Raw genomic sequence first — 18250 nt, forward strand, 5'->3', positions numbered from 1 at the left:
AAAAGGCTTAGAGGAATTTTGATCTGCATAAAAGGTGTCACAGGCAAAGCCATGGATGAAATGGGGGCATTTAAATAAAATCTAAAATAGGACAGGTAGGTGGCACAGTAGATAAGAGTGCTAGACCTAGATTCAGGAAAACCTGAATTTAAATCTGGCCTCAGACACTTACTGATTATATGACGTTGAGTAACTCACGTAATTCTCTTTGCCTCAGTTTCCTCATCTGCATAATGTAAAAGTGAAATTTGGGAAATGCCATCTAAAAGTATATATATTTTCTATGGACATGTGGAAATTGTCAAACTACATTTCCGGTGGTCCAATGGGTTTCTGTTTCCGGTTCTTTGGGCGTGGGGATGCCTACGTCTCCATGCAGAGAAGAGTTTAAATCTCCTGGGTTAGGGGGGAGTGGTCTCTTGGCCAGCAGACTCGGGAGGAGACAGGAGACAATAATGGCGAGGGCGGCGGTTTTGAATTCTTACAAGCGTGTGGTCTAATAACTTTATCTATCAGCATGGCTATAATTAAAATACTAATTTATATTATTATAGCAGCCTTTATCATTATAAATCCTTATAATTTTGGCAACCTTACGAAGTTTGGAAATCGAATTCTCAATCTTCCAGATAGCCTAACCATAGCCATGCCTGCTCTTTGGCCATCTGGCTCAGCTCTTTTGAGCACTTTTTTTTAAAAGGGAAAGTGACTTTCCTTGCCATGCTTTTGCTAAAAGCAAGAGCACGTTTTTGCCTCTGGCGGGACTCAGCCAGCCAGTCCAGCCCAAACCACCTTGGGAGGGAGGTAAGGCCAGCCGATTCGGGCTTTTGGCTTTAAACTAAAATGCCGGAGCCCAGCCAGTGTGTCTCTGCCGTTGATCTCCATTCCTGCTGTGCTACAAGCCTGCCAGCGTTCCAGTCCCTGTGATCTCCAAGCCGCTTTTCTTGTCGCTGATGCTGCTAATTCTGCTAGTTCCAGAACCCCGAGCCCCAACAGCGATGACCTGCTGCTTTTGCCGAGATCTTTGGAGACTTCCACCACTGCTCCTTAGGATTTGGTATTGTCCCCACTGCCCCTCTCTTGGCTTGGTAATGGCCTGCATTCTAGCCCTCCATGTGTTTCTCTAAAGACCTAAATTAGGCAACCCACACAGACTCTACACGTGGGTATTTTCCTGAGCTTTTCTCCACTAACCCCAAGCCCACGTGGACGCTAGTGTCTGGACCTAGCAACTAGTGTTTACCCTTAATGGGGCCGAATGGCCTATTCAGACTTTCTTGTGATTAAGAACTAAAACTCAGGGGAAGAAATATTCACCCCCATACCTGCTCAGAACTTTGAACTTTAAAAAAAACCCTTAAACTCAGCAGAACTCAATCAGAAGAACCTTAAATTGAACCAGGGGTGAACTTTTAAACCTCGGAACTGAATGAGTTTTATTTCCATTTTAAAGAGACTATCTTACTGTATTTTGTTAATTACTTTTGTAAACTAATCTTGCTTATTTCGTTGATTTTCCTGTTACACTGAACCATTTTAAGTTAATGAAGTTTGTGACTGCTAGGTTAATTCTGTTTATGATTTTATTGTAACTCCCAAATAATGAGAAAAATCTATTAGAACTGGTAAGAGGTTTTGACCAGCTTGTTACTCTGATACTCACGTTATATTTCCTACACATTTTTAAAGTTATAAATTGCCTTATGTATACTGGATTTGTAGAGCGCATGTCTTTTAAAATTTATTCTGTCTTGGTAATTGTAAAGAACCTTAAAGTTTCCATGCTTTGAATATTACCTTGTAATTTTACAAGAGATCTTTTAACTTTTACTTTAAATCCTTAAGAATTGTTGTCTTAAAGGATAAGCTTTTATATATTTTATTATAAGAAATTATTGCCCTAAATGGGTAGAAGCATTTCCTACCCAGGATTTTTCAAAACAGGAAGCCAAGGAGCTCCTGTATATTCTTATCTGAGGATAATTTAGACCAGAAGGTTTCTTTTTTTAAATACCATGTTTTGCTATGGAAGCAATAATAGAATTTGTTGAGAAACTCTTAGCCAAGATTTAAAAGTTGTAACAAGTAAATGATTTTAAACATTGTTTATTGTTTTAAAATGTGCTATTGGAAATAATGGTACTCTATTTGAATGTGTACTGTGAATCTGCTATTTGTAAGATCCATTTACACTCACAGAATGAAAACCTCATTTTTGGGTAACATAACCCTTCTAGTTCTAAGCTATATATATATATTTGAATTTTAAGACTTTTTTTTAATGAGAGCAATTGATTTTTCCTTTTTCTCATCTTGTACTGGAAGTACATATATAATCATTATTTATCCTTTTGCTGATTCTACAGCAAATACCTGAGCCTATAGGACTGTGATTAAATGCCTTTCTGTCTGATTCTACGAAAAGGGGACATGAGAGCTGTTAATTGTGCTAAAGAAAGCACATGGTCAGAGACTTGACTGACTAAAATCTGCATAAATTGCAGGAGTTCTATGCCAATACTTTAGGGCTTGGAAATTGGGGTTTGAGTCCTGGAGTCCCAGTCTTTTCTAAAACTTTAGAGGACGTGGGTCCCCTCGACTTAGATTCCTAGAAAGCACCTAAGATTGGTTATTTATTTGGCTCAGTTCCCTAAAAAAGCTGATGATAAGTCAGATCAGAGAGAGACATTTTCCTTAAGTCCTGGCCCTGAATGGGTAATTGCACACTGCTGAATTGACTTTAATTAGGCCTTCGTTCAAAGGTCTAAGTTTATTTTCCCCAGATTTTTCCACATTTTACATTTCATTCACAAGTTAATTTTTTCTTCTTTTTTCTTGAATTTTATTCTTTTTATTTTGCCAATTGATTTCATATAACCCCCCAGGACTCATCCTTAGCTGACCTGAGGTACCCTTTTTTTTAGAAAAAAAAAGGTGTGTTTAAGATTTACCTCAGGGGGATATCTGTTAAGTTTTTTAAAATTCGATAATGTAAAAATATATGTATATTTAACTCTTTTAGGAGTAATTTCATGGGGAATTGTATAAATCTTAGAAGAAAATGTATGTTTTGTAATCTATAATGTAAAGTTTAAATTCTTTTGAGAATAATTTCAGGATAAGGATCTTGGCATCTCCCCAGAATCCAGATGATGAACCTGGTTTTTTGGTTTTGGTTTTTTGTCAATGTGGCTAATTTTAACCATTTGTTCATCTATTTCTTTTATCCCCAAATTCCTGAAAATTTTAGAAGTTGTCTATTATTACAGGTCCAGCGAAGAAAAAGGACTAACCTTTTTTTTGCCGGACCTTACGGGGAATTGTAAAAGTGAAATTTGGGAGATGCCATCTAAAAGTATATATATTTTCTATGGACACGTGGAAATTGTCAAACTACATTTCCCGTGGTCCAACGGGTTTCCGTTTCCGGTTCTTTGGGTGTAGGGACGCCTACGTCTCCATGCAGAGAAGAGTTTAAATCTCCTGGGTTAGGGGGGAGTGGTCTCTTGGCCAGCAGACTCGGGAGGAGACAGGAGACAATAATGGCGAGGGCGGCGGTTTTGAATTCTTACAAGCGTGTGGTCTAATAACTTTATCTATCAGCATGGCTATAATTAAAATACTAATTTATATTATTATAGCAGCCTTTATTATTTTTTATCATTATATAATGAACTGGAGAAGGAAATGGCAAACAACTCCAGTATCTTTGTTAAGAAAACCTCAAATGTGGTCATGAAGTGTTGGACATGACTTTAATGACAACAAAAATAGTCACATTTGTGACCTAAAGTTAAAGTCTAAGATTGCAGGCAGAATGGCATCGAGTTTTAGTCTCTAACTTCAAATTAATCATGCTTAGCAATTCTTCTTCTTCTATCTCTTCTGCTTTCCCATTGCTCTCCTTATCCATTTTCTCCTTTTCCTTTTCTTTCTTGTCCTGCTTTTTAGGCTTGTGAATCCACAAGTATGAGCTACAAAGTCCTGCTATTAATGCAGATCAGAAACATGTCCAAACTCCTGTGTCTCCAAAAACTCTTTGTTTCACCATGAGATTGAAGACTTGCTCATGACTGCACAGCTATTATGTATCAGAGGCAAGATTTGAATTATGTTCTTCCCAACTGCAAGTTTGTTCTTCTTTCTTAGAGAGCCACACTCCATTAATCTTCCCATCTAAGCTCAAAGGCATTCACTCTCTGTTAAAGAGATGGGATAGTTTTCTCTGGCTGATACAGAATTAAAAGGAAAGACAATCACAATGGGCATTTTTGAAACCTAGATATTGGTAGCAATTGAGTCCACATGAATATCATTGTTGGAAGCTTTTCTTAATCTCAAATATGATAACACAGAAAGAAACATTCATGTGAAAATCAAAGAATGAAAATTTTCTTGAGTTTTAAATTAGGGTAAAAACAGAAAAATCTATGTCAATGAACCCAATTTTGGAAGAGATCTAAATGATTGTAGCCATCTTATAATTAGTAATAACATAATCATAATTAATGTTAGCCTACAATTATAAATGTATTGATCATACTAATGATTCATCTAACAATTAAAGGATCTTATAATTTCAGGACAAATTAAGAAGGAACAATATTTATGGAAAGCATCAACATAATAGGTGAGTGATAATAGTATGAGTCTCTTTTTAAGGAAGTACTATGTAGTGGAAGGAATGTTGGCCTTTTAATCATAAAACTATATTTGAATCCAGTCCCAGAGACTTACTTCCTGCATCACCATGGACAAAGCACTTGATTTTGCTGAGCCTCGGTTTCTATAGATGTAAAGCTGTTAAAATAATACATTCAGCAGTGGTGTCCCAGGGTTGATGTGAGATACAAAGCATGTAATGTATGTCAGTTGTTTTGCAGACTTTAAAACTCTATGCTCTTCTAATCATTACCCAAGTGGCTTCTTCACGCTATATCCCAATTTTCTTAATTAAATATGAGGAGAATTGTATTAGATTTATGAGATTCTTTTGAACTAAAAAGTTTGGCATGGCCCTTGTCTCAACAAAGATTACCCTTGTCCTAAAAATATTACCATGAGTACTTGGTGGACTTGAAGGATCTGTATTGTTATGAAGAAGAATATAGATATTTAGTGAAATTAGCACCCAGGCTGTCAGGCTGTCAGATAAGAACTGAAGGTTCCAACGAAGTGATTTCCTGACAGATTCTGTTATGGCTGAGAGAGTAGTTGGATTCTGAAAACTGTCTCCAGTGAAGAGCCCAGGAGAGAGTGGATTTGCCTCCCAGAAGAAACACCTGCATTTGGGGAAATTCAGCTTGAGCTGGAGGATCAGATTTGGGTTGGACATCCCAAGCTGATTAAAGCTCCTTGGTTTTACCCTTTGGAATTAATTTGGCTGGAATCTGTGCTCTTGGAATATACTTGGACTGAAACATTTTGAGCTACTGATCAAGACCAAGACCATCAGACTATCTACATGAAATCCCATTAGTCCCTTGTGTCCTTGTGGCCGGCATAGTGTAGTGTAGGGATTTCCCAGATCTTTAACCGTTAACCCTGAATTGATCCCATAGTGTTTTAGAGAAATGTGACCTCTCCCACCTCTTTTAATCTTAAGTTAACTATTTAAAAAGTGTTTTTATTCCTATTGTGTTTTTCCCTGTAGAAGTAAGGTATTCCTGGATGTCTTAATCTAAGTGGCAGTTGGATCTCAACTGTCATTCATTCTCATTGTCACAGTCCTTTTGTATTTAGTTAAGATTGTAATACATTTACAACCTTCATTCTTCCTTCATCCCTGTAACGATTAAAAATTATAAAGGCTGATATTAAAAGGAAAAGTAATATTTTAATTACCATGGCCATGTTAGAAAAAATATATAAAGCCACGTGCCTGATAAAAATGTATTTAAACCTTCCTGCCAGTCTGTATCTTCCCCATCTTGTCTATGTAGCCAAAAAAAGAGCCTGAGCCCAAGCTCCACCCCTAAATTTAAGTCACACTCTACGCTGGTTCCCGTTGTCATGCCCAAAACTGGAAACCCATTGGATCATGGAAAATGTAGTCTCAAAGTCCCCCACATGTCCACAGGAAGTTTGTCATATCTTGAGGCTTAATACCTCTAATGGAACCCGAGTAATTTTAAATAACACATCCCTTTCTCCCCAGAAGAACCCCTGTCTATATATTTGTGTTTATTTACTCACTTCAGTATGTAGATGAGCAGCCATTATCCAGAATTCTGCAATTTGCTGAGTCTTTGAGAGTACTTACACAATGAAATGCTGATGACATGGGGATATATACATACATACATATATATATGCAGAGGTCAGCACCTTCTGACATTACAGAAATTTCTGAGCATGAAGCTGAGCAAAGTCCAGTGGACAACATTTGCCTAGGAAACATAAGCAGAGGACAAAGGAGGCTGAAACCAGAGCAAGAGAAGTTCCCAAATGAGGGTGAGGTACACACAAAGATTGGAACCAGAGGAAAGAAATGAGACAAAATAATAGGTTAGATGCTTTGAGACACAAGCACAGCCCACAGCACCAACCTTCCTATTTTATCTGTGGAATAGGGAACTAGTTTCCATTTTTCTGTTGACTACTTATTTCCATTCTCTCCCTCCAATCTGTTGGGTGAAAGGAATATAGGAGAGGAAAGATGGTTATTTGTTCTCTCTCAAGAGTAACTTTATTCCTTTAATTGCTTACTCTCCTTTACATGCTATTTAAAACTTATTTTTAAAAAATAGATGGGTATCTAATAAGAAATTTGTCTGACTGTTAGCTTGTGGAGTGAGACTGAGGGAGAGAAGATAGAAGGAGAAAAGACATTTTTTCCCAATTTCAGCTGGGTAGGACTGTTGACAATGAGAGAGAATGGGTTTGTTATTAGTAGTTTTCCAGAAGGTATATTTTTATGTATAGAACATATACTGTAACTTTCTTAGAACCAAGAAGGACAGACTTGTCAGGAAATAAGAAAGTCTCTCTGAGTTTAGGGTTGGTACAGTTTTTGCGGGGTGTACCCTAGTCTTGAGGCAGTGGAGGCTGCTAGGAATCCACTAGATGGCATAGTGGATAGAGCAGTGGGTCTGCAGTGAGGGAAGAGTTCAAATCTGTACTCAGATGCTTACCAGCTATGTGAGCACATCCGGCAAATCAATTAACTTTTGTTTCTCAGTTTCTTCAACTAAAAATTAGGATAATAACAGCACTTACTTTATAGAGTTGTTGTGAAGGTAAAGCAGATATAATATTTGTAAAGTGTTTAGTATAGTGCCTGGCACATTGTAGCTGCTATATAAATGCTTGGTTATTTCTTGTCAACTGCTGGGGCTAATGTTTGCCTCGCTTGGTGTTGAATAGCTTTGACACATACCTACAATGCTTTTGTTTTATAACTTACATTATGAAAATATATTATCATGCACAAGTTTGTTAGAAACCTCCCCAAATCATTCACTCATTCAATAAATATTAATCCAATACCTGTGTGTCAAACACTATGCTCAATGCCAGAAATACAAAGATTAATATGAAATTATCCTTGACCTCAGGGAACTTTCTTTTTGGTAGAAAAAAAAATGAGGAAGCAGTTTGATAAATACATAATAAAATATGCTAAATAAATGCAAAGTAATTTCCCAATCTCAATCCCCTTCCAAATCTTTCTTCCTCTCTTCCTTGTCCCACCTTTGGGTATGGGAGGTGGGGGTGAGTGCCTGGGGGGATAAGAACAAGCCTAGCATAGGAGGGGGAAATTAAACTGAATACTGAAGAATGTTAGAGATTGTAAGTAGTAAAGATGAAGAGGTTATATAGAGAGGACAGGCTGGGCAAAGGCTTAGAGGTGAGAAATTAAATTTTAAGTAAAGAGTACATTAAGGAGACCTGTTTGGCTATTTGAACATGCATGATGGAAATTAGTGAGGAAAGCCACTCATCCTAGATGTATAGGAGGCAGATTATAAAAATCTTTCAATGTGAGAGTTTACATGTGATCGTAGAGACAACAGTGTGCCCATTGAGGAAGGTAAGGGACATGGTCAGATCTGTGCTTTAGAAATACCAGTTTAGCAGTTAAGTGGAAGATAGATTGGGAAAGAAGAATTACCAAAGGCAAGGAGACTTGTTATGAGGCTAATGTCCCCTCTACATAGCATAATAATAGATTATAATGGTAATAGTAAGGTATTACTATTATTATAATAGCAAGGTAAGGAAGGTCTGAACCAAGGTAGAGAGATGAGTTTAAATGTAAAAGATACTATGAAATTAGATGAGAGGCTATAAATCTATAATATAAAACATGAGTTGATTCAAGGAATAATATGTCAGGCATCCATACTCTTATAGGGAAACTCTTATGGGTAACTCAAATATTACTAGGTTTAGAGAAAGTGGAGAAGGAGGACTGACTGGGCAGGGATAACAGACTGGACTAACAAACTGGGGAAACACAAACTCCACCAAAGAACAAGGAAAGGGAGATTATGGATTAGCATTTGACACCAACTGCCACCACAAATCCACCTAGCCTGGGAGTCTGTGAAACTAACAAGTGAGTAGACTGGGACCAAAGAATTATAAAATACAGGTTTAATACTGACTATAGAGTTAGAAATGATGGAAGAGGTCACACTCAACCTAAAACGCTAAGGATTAAACTCAGGGTTAAAAGTTGAAGATCTGGGAAATCCCTACACTACTCTAAATAGGCAGCTAAGACACAAGGGACAAATGGGATCTCACAGATGTCATCTGATGGTCTTGATCTGATGTAGTCCAATTTTACTCCAAGAGCACAGGAACCAGGTGAATAACTCTTCAGAGGAAATCAGGGAGACTGACTTTGCTTGTCCACCAAGTCAGAAATCTCAACCTCTACTCCTTGATCCTGCTAGTTGTAAGGTCTCAGGTGGTGCTTAGAGATACCCAAATCCACAGGTCTTTCAGGTCAGTAGCTTTCCCCAAATCTTTCAAAACCCCCAACTGCCCTTTTTTTTTTTTGAGAGTTCACTGTGTTTCAGTTGGAATCTCAGCTCCTGCCTGTCTTTCTAAGCTTCCAAACTGCTTCAAACCTATTTCTCTCTTACAGTACAAAGCAGAAAAAAATATGTAAATTCATCCAAGGGGAAATAACAGTCAGTGCTTCTTATAGCTGCAGACCCTTGAAACTATTTCAACCCATCTTCTACCTATTGCTCCTGGTTCTGTCTTCTGAAGCCAAAGAAAATAACTCTCTTTCATGCAACTCTTTAAAACAAAACAAAACACTGAAGCCAGCTATCCACCTAACCTCCTAAGTCTTCTCTTCTCTGGACTAAGAATCTCCAAAATTGTTGACTAATTCTCAAAAGACATCAGCTCAATGCCATTCACTATTCTTATTGCCTTCCTCTGGATATTCTCTGGCTTGTCAGTGTTATTCCTAAAATATGGCTCCCATAGCTAAACATATTATTCCAGATATAGTATGACTACGGTAGATTATAACAGCTTAATCATCTGCTTATTACTGGATCCCATGGTTCTCTAACTGGCAACTAGTAACTGATTGATCTTAAGGCATTCATAGCCCACTCAGTTGACAAAATATATATTTATAGCTTAATATGTCTGTTTGTATACATATATATATATATATATATATATNAGGTCTGGGACACTGAAAACACTGGTAGCCCTTGCTCTACAGATTTAAGTTTTGGAATAGATGCCATTCCACTGATTCAGACATCAGTGGAATGGGTTTCTGAACTTGGAATCCCCTTGCCTGTGGCATTTCATGACAAGCCTGCTGAAGGCAGTGTATTTACCTACATTAAGAATGGGAGTATTTTATTTTATTCTGATTTATTCATTTAGAAGGGTACTTTTCAGTTGAGAAATAGTCCAGGACCAGAAGGGACTTTCAAGGTAAAAATATTTTTAAGTAGAGAAAGTTCTGTGTAAAGAAGTCAGCAGAACAGCCAGGAGAGAGAATATTTTCTCTGTTGTTTATATACAAAATAAACCATATCTCTCTCTCTTTCTCACACTCTCTCTCTCTCTCTCTCTCTCTCTCTCTCTCTCTCTCTCTCTCTCTCTCTCTCTCTCTCTCACACACACACACACACACACACACACACACACACACACAAACATAAACACACACATGTCAAGTTGTTACTTAAACTATGAGCACTAAAAATAAAGTGTTGGATTCCACTATGGCATTTGACCATTCAGTTACAACTGTTACAATAATTGGCTTGGTAAGACCTGGGAGTCAACTTCGGCCAGTTAAAAATAACTAAACAGACTGATCTATTTACATTTTCCAGTCAGTGTGTTGGAAAGGCAGTGGCACTTGCCTTCTGACATCCTATGACAACATAGCCAGATAAGGTGTCACTAGGAACAATGTGAGAAGTTGAATGATTTTGAAGTAAAATACTTAGAATGTTTTTTGTGTAACACTAAAGTGTTCACAATGAAGGTCATTCTTGTTAATCTTAGAGAGTGACAGATCTTGACTTCCTTTTAAATTTCTGTTTTGGGGTACTTCCAATAATACAAGGAAATATGGAATAAATGGCTTTTGATAGATATCCTCAGTTGGAAAAGAAGATTCTTTCATAATGGATTAATGATTAGAATTCCCTGCTTTTGAGTCTGGAAAAATATTGAACAATCAATGTGGTTTTGTGTAGACAAAATTACCTGGGCTATCCCCTTATACATTCAGACCATGAACAAAGGGATCTGAGTATATACACATCAGGGTTAACTAAACTTTTATAGAAAGAAAGAGCAAAAATAAAAATTAGGAAACTGCTTAGTTCATGTGATAATAAGATTAAGTCTACCCTGCCCATCTTTAGATTTAATCACCAAAGGTGAAAACATCTGCATTTAACTGGCTAGTGTAAAAGTGAAATTTGGGAAATGCCATCTAAAAGTATATATATATATATATATATATATATTTACTGTGGACATGTGGGAGACTTTGAAACTACATTTCCCATGATTCCTCATGGTAGACAAAAAGTGGGATGATGTAAGAGAAGAGATATAAACTCCTGTAGTGACTTTGAACTTCCTCTTTAGCTATTGGGCGCAGGATGAGAGGGGAGATAATTATGGCTGAAGCGGCAGTTTTGAATTCTTACAAGGACGTGGTCTAATGACTTTATCTATCAGCATGGCTTTAATTAAAATACTAATTTCTCTTATTATATCAGTCTTTATTATTTTTTATCGTAATACTAGTTGGGTGGTCTGTAACCTATGTGTGGTAGACTGACAAATCAGAATTTGATGACGACCTCCTGTGTAGTTCTAAGAAAAGCATCTATTGTTATTGGATACATAAATTAAGAAGAGGCCACAGGAAGTGACACAAAAGAGGCCCCTTTAAAAAGAGACCTCAGTCAGTTGGGCTCTCTCTTCTGGTTTATGACAGGACTTGGAGGAGGACTGGAGCTGGTGAGACTGTTCTATGTGGTAAGTGTTAAGATTGAATCTTCCTGAACTTCTCTTAAGGAACTTCCTTTTGATAGAGCCTCTGTGACTGAAGCTTTTGCTTCATTAACCTTCAAGGCCCTTCGGGCCTCTGGTTACCCACCCTTGAGATCAAGGCTAGATTTCCCTTGACTGGGGGTTAATTAGATCTACCTGGATTGAACTAGGGGATCAGAGCAAATTACTTACTCTGTTAGATTACTTATCCTATCGTATCCTCTCACTTATTTCCTTATTTCTACTTCCTCTTCTGATTTGTAAATAAATTTCCATAAAAGTCATTTTAACTTGAAGTTAATCTTTAATTGGGGACTGATAATTATTCAGTCCCCTGGCAACCAATCTTTTATTATTTACCCAATCAAAACCCTTTTAACCCCTTACATTCATTATATGAAAATTGGTGTATATGAGGGAACAAGCAAGTGGAGGGGAGAGAGAAGTTGTATACACCTACAGGCTAGTTTCAGTACATAGCACATATCTGATCTTCCCGGAAAGTCTCATAAGCTAGAGGAAAGCACAGGAAGTGACAGAAAAGAAGCACCTTTAAAAGGGAGGGACAACTTCCTATGAGTGAGTTCTACTCTTCTCTTCTTGTTCATTGCTTGGACATGGAGGAGTGCTGGCTGGGACTCTGAGACCTTGGTGAGACTGTTCTTAAATCTCTCCCTCAGAACTACATATGTTGAGTGAAAAAGGCTGGTTACCTTAGCTTCCGTGGAGGTACTAGCCTCTGGGAGGCTCCCTTGATTGGGAGAAGCCCTTGTGGCTAAAACCATTGTTAACTGACTTTTAGGCTCTCTGACTGGGCCTCTGGAGCCCTATCAGATTAAAGCCTAGACTTGAATACAAATCTAGTTCTTTAAGCTAGATCTCTTACTCTACCCTCTTCTCATTGCTCTACTTCTACTCCCTTCTATATTTTATAAATAAATTACTAAAAATTATTTTAGAATTGATAATTATTCAATTTTTGGCAACCACTTCTTTAAATATTATATCCAACCAAACCTCCCCACCCCGCTTTTTCCTTTTTACAGAAGGGAATTCCATTTTTCTTCCTCCTCTTTTTTATCTATGCTATATATCTCTTCTGGGAATTCTTAGCTACAAAGATGAACCAAAAACCAAACTGAACCAAACAAAAGAAAAGTCTCAGATTGGTTAATGAAGGTTTACAAGCACTTGTTCTGGGAAGTCCTTAACACAGGAACCACCTCAAGAGTTGATAATTCAAATAAAGCAATGGACATCAAAACAATATGGTGCTGATTAAGAGACAGAAGGGAGGATCAGAGGAACAGACTTGGGGTAAATTACCTCAGCAAGATAGTGTATGATAAACCCAAAGAGCCTAGCTTTTTGGACAAATTTTTGAAAAATCCACTGTCTGACAAAAACTGTTGGGAAAAGTTGAAAACAGTATGGAAGAGATTAGGTATATATCAACATCTCACACCCTATACAAAGATAAATTCAGAATGGGTGAATGACTTGAATATAAAGAAGGAAACTATAAGTAAATTAGATGAGCACAGAATAGTATACCTGTCAGATCTATAGGAAAGGAAAGATTTTAAGACCAAGCAAGAGTAAGAAAAAATTACAAAATGTAAAATAAATAATTTTGACTACATTAAATTGAAAAGGTTTTGTACAAACAAAACCAATACAACCAAAATTAGAAGGGAAGCAACAAATTGGGAAAAAATCTTTATAACAAAAACTTCCGAAAAAGTTCTAATTACTCAAATATATAAGAAGCTAAATCAATTGCATAAAAAAATCAAACCATTCCCCAACTGATAAATGGGCAAGGGATATGAATAAACAATTTTCAGATAAAGAAATCAATACTATCAATAAGCACATGAAAAAGTATTCTAAATCTCTTACAATTAGAGAAATGCAAATCAAAACAACTCTGAGGTACCACTTCACACCTAGCAGATTGATTAACAGGACAGAAAAGGAAAGTAATAAATGTTGGGGGGGGGGATGTGGTAAAATGCATTGCTGATGGAGTTGTGAATTGATCCAATCATTCTGGATGGCAATTTGGAAGTATGCCCAAAGGACTTTAAAAGACTGCCTACCCTTTGACCCAGCCATACCACTGCTGGATTTATACTACAAAGAGATCATAAGGAAAAAGATTTGTACAAAAATATTTATAACTGCACTCTTTGTGTTGGCAAAGAATTGCAAAATGAGGGGATGCCCTTCAATCAGGAAATGACTAAACAAATTGTGATATCTGTTAATAATGGAATACTATTGTGCTAAAAGGAATAATGAACTAGAGGAGTTCCATGTGAACTGGAATGACCTCCAGGAATTGATGCAGAGTGAAAGGAGTAGAACCAGGAGAACCTTATACAAAGAGACAGATACACTGTGGCACAATTGAATGTAATAGACTTCTCTACTAGCAGCAATGCAATGATCCAAGACATTTCTGAGGGACATATGAGAAAGAACACTATCTACATCCAGAGAAAGAACTGTGGGAGTAGAAACACAGAAGAAAAAAAACTGCTTGATCACATGGATCGATGAGGATATGATTGTGGATGTAGACTCTTAATGATCTCCCTAGCGCAAATATCAATAATATGGAAATAGGTCTTGATCAATGACACACGTAAAAACTAGTGGAATTGATTGTTGGCTATGGGAGTGGGGTGGGAGGAGGGGAGGGAAAGGACATGAATCATGTAACCATGGAAAAATTATCTTAATTAATTAAATTAAATTTAAAAGCAGGAAAAAAATAAAGTAAGTTTCTATGGGAAAAAAAAAAAAGAATTGATAACTCAATACCACTCTAAAGATCTGTCCAAATACTTGTTATACTTAAATCTCCTTTACCACCATTATTCAATATCTTATGTATTTCAATAGAACAAAAGGCATTTTATATGGTACTGTTATAGGGAAATTAAGAAATTATCAAGTGAAGGTGTTAGGTTTAAAATTAATATCTCCTATGTTCTTATTTTCTATAAAGTTTATTAATAATCACTTGAAATAGAAAAGAAAGATAGCAAAGATTTTAAAATCTCTTTCTTACTCTAAAGTCTGACCACTTGTGTCTCATCCTACTGGATTCTCTGTCCATCCTCCTGCTTGCTCCAGGAAGTAGTGAGCCAAAAAAACCCAGGTGGGCTCCACCCAAACCCTTTTATCATGTAGAGAATGGTATAGACAGGGTAGGGAATCAAGGAGGGGGAGGGGATTAATTCCCTCTTCACAAAGGTGATGGACAGGCAGAAAGCAGAAAAAAGGTTCCAGAACTTTGGGTGGGTGGCAGGTTAAGTGTCAGTTACTCTCTGGACTTTCCCTTGGATAGGGATATCTGGATTTTCTCTGTGTATCCTGCCTTGTTGAATCTACAACCATCAAGAGATCACTGGGGGCAGCTGGGTAGCTCAGTGGATTGAGAGTCAGGCCTAGAGACGGGAGGTCCTAAATTCAAATGTGGCCTCAGACTCTTCCAAGCTGTGTAACCCTGGGCAAGTCACTTGACTCCCATTGCCCACCCTTAACACTTTTCTACCTAGGATATACAGAAGTTAAGGGTTTAAAAAATAAAATTAAAAAAAATTAAAAAAGAGATCACTGGCTGGAGTTAACTTGTGTTATAGGTGAGACACACCCTGGTGGACAGGTGTGTCAAAATCCTCACTTCCTCTCCAAATTGGATTTTGTTGGCTGTTACCAACTGGATTCCTGAAGGATGCTGTTTGAGGACAGCAGAAGTGAGACTCCAATCTGTTCAGCTGGACCTGTTCACCTTCCAGTTTTCCTTTATTTCCTTTATTTTCCTTCATAGGAACTCTGGTTAGGCTTGAGTTAGGCAGCTAGGTGATTTTAGTGTGGTCAGTATAGAGAAACCCTGTTGGACCTTGTGGGAAAGGGCATCCAAGTTTTGTTTAAGTTAGCTAACCCTACTCCCTTCCCTACCTGTCCCTGTTTTGTTAAATAAACCATGCTATGTTACCTAACGGCTTCTCCTTGAACATCGTTTCCCAGATCAGGTGATTTGGCTCATTACCAACAATGAAGAACCCAGTTAGATACCCTATTAGAGTTACCTTATTTATACCTCATTCATACTTATATATTACCAATCACCCTCTATATTTATTTTTTTCAGTACTGATTTATTTATGCTTATGTAAATGTAAAGGGTCAGCCTAGGTAATTAACTCATCCCACTCCAAGTAAGTGGGAAGAAATTATAATATAAATAGCCTTTACCAGGTGAGAACACTTCTTCATTGAATCAAATCAGACTTGATTTCAACTAGGTTCAACCGACAATCTCTTCTGATTACTTAAGGAAAAGTGGTCATGCTTTGTGGGTCACATAAAAGAGCAAGCCATTTCAAGATCCAGAAAGGGAAGTATCAGATATTGAAGAGGAGAAAGAGTCACATTTTAGAAAGCTACACTTGATATGAGAGATTGAGAGAAGCTCAACCTCAGTATTTTCCTCATTCTCCACCCTATCACCCTGACCAGAGGAGATGTCTGAAAACTTTCATAGACTTCAAGAGTTTTTAATTTTCAATAAAGGGAAGCCATCAGCATTCTAGCATCTTTCCTTGATCAATAGTGGCCAGTGAAAGTCTCTTAAATGTGGGGATAAGATTTTGTATGTTATAAAGAATGACAATTTCAAGACTTTACAAGAAGTTCAGCAGAATAATGTTCCACTAAAGGGAAATTCCAGCAACCAGGAGAAGAGTTACCTTGTTGCCATATGTGCTCATTTTCCAGATTCTGAGTTTACTGGGGGCAGAATATCACAGATGTCTTTGGGATGGGATATGTTGTTCTACTTATACAATTGTAGTAAATAGTAATTTCTGAAAGAACTTTCAGAATGATTTAGTAATCAATATCACTGATAATTGGTTCAGGAAGGAGACAACATACCACTATAGTATGATGAGGGCAATTCCTAGCCTCTCAGGGATAAAATAGAGCAATCTGGGAAGACACCCTGCCAGTGAAAGTTGGAAGTAGTTCCAGAGACCCATTACAATTATCTTATTCACTGATTGGTGGGTGGGTAGGTAATTGTTTCTCTTATTTGTTTGCTTTTAAACATTCTGTTTGACTTTCACATGCTATTTTGGGAAAGGAGAATGGCTCTGTTTCATCAACTTTCTTACTAGTGAAAGACGGATTTTGTCAAGCAAATATATTTAGAGAATTGCAATCCACAGTTTTCCTTTTTCAAATTATGCATGTATGTGTGTGCATAGGAGAGAATGTGTGTACTCAGAAGAGAATATCTCATATGAATTCAAAGAGAAAAGCATAGTGTTGGGAATGAAAGGACATGCATGCTGCAGTCACTACTTACTCTAAGTGTAATTTTAGATAATCACTTGCCACTCTGATATTCCAGATGTTGGATATATATTGACTCTGTCTTTTCTGAGTTTACATTTTAATTAGGCAAAACCAACTTGAACAGACATAGATAGGTATATCTATATAATTTCAAAGGTGAAAGAGGGATTAGACAAATAGAATATTTGAGTGGCAGGAACTCTAACCACACCACAGAGTACAGTTAGTGAGATATCGAGAGGACACTTGAAAGAAAATAAGATTGTATCCTAAGTTTCCAATGGATCTGTGCAAATGTTTTGATATGGGACATCTATATTATAGAGTATGTGAGATGGAGGAACATAAAATAAGACTAGAAAGGTTGAGAAGATCCATTGATTGACTTTAAGTAACACTCTAAGACCTTTGTATTTTTATTATTTTAGAGTAATATTTCTGAAAAGTTTTGGTCTAAGAACCCTTTTGTAGACCTAAAATTATTGAGGACCCCAAGGAGTTTTTGTTGTGTATTCTATCTAAATTTTAAAAGTATTTATTAACCAATTTCAATCAATTTATAAACATGTATTAATTTTCTACTATGTGCTGCATTGTGCTAATTATAAGGATACTAAAAGAGACAAAATAGAGGCCTTTTCCTCAGTTACAGTCTAGTTGGGGATTTAGAATGAAAACAAATGTATACAAAGCAATTTATATACAGGAAAAATAAGAAATAATGAACAGAGAAAAACAACTTGAATTAAGAGGGGTTAAGAATAATAAATCCATTACCTGTTAACTTTGCTAACATATTTTTATGAAAAGTAACAATCTTTTTTCAAAAAATTAGTGAGTAAAATTGTTTATGTTTATGTAAATCTCTTTAATGTCTGGCTTAATAGATGATCAATGAATTCTCATCTGTTTATACATTCATTCTGTTACTATATATGTGTGTGCATATCTATCTATCCATCTATCTATCTATCTATCTATCTATCTATATGTTTATTAAAAAAATCAGCCTCACACACATATGTACAAAAGGGAGGACAATTTTTAGAGCCTTTTCATATCATTGTGGATATTTTTTCCTTGATACTCTGAAACTCAACAAAAGGAAGGTTTTGGTTTTTTGTTTTTTTTTTAAGCTACAATACAGGATTTCAAATCATATCACTGAACTTTTCACACTCTTTCACATCAAAATTCCTTGGTTTGTCTTGTACTTTGAATCTTTTGCCCATGAATGATTTTGTAACTTCCTGAAATGGTCATTTGGAAAATATAGCACACATAGTGGTATAGATCTTCTCAGTGATGACACATTTCATTTTACAAAATCCAAAAATAATATTCAGTAATTTCACATCATCAGAAAAAGTGT

Source organism: Gracilinanus agilis, chromosome 6 (assembly GCF_016433145.1).
Source record: "Gracilinanus agilis isolate LMUSP501 chromosome 6, AgileGrace, whole genome shotgun sequence".
In the NCBI taxonomy this organism is placed as follows: domain Eukaryota; kingdom Metazoa; phylum Chordata; class Mammalia; order Didelphimorphia; family Didelphidae; genus Gracilinanus; species Gracilinanus agilis.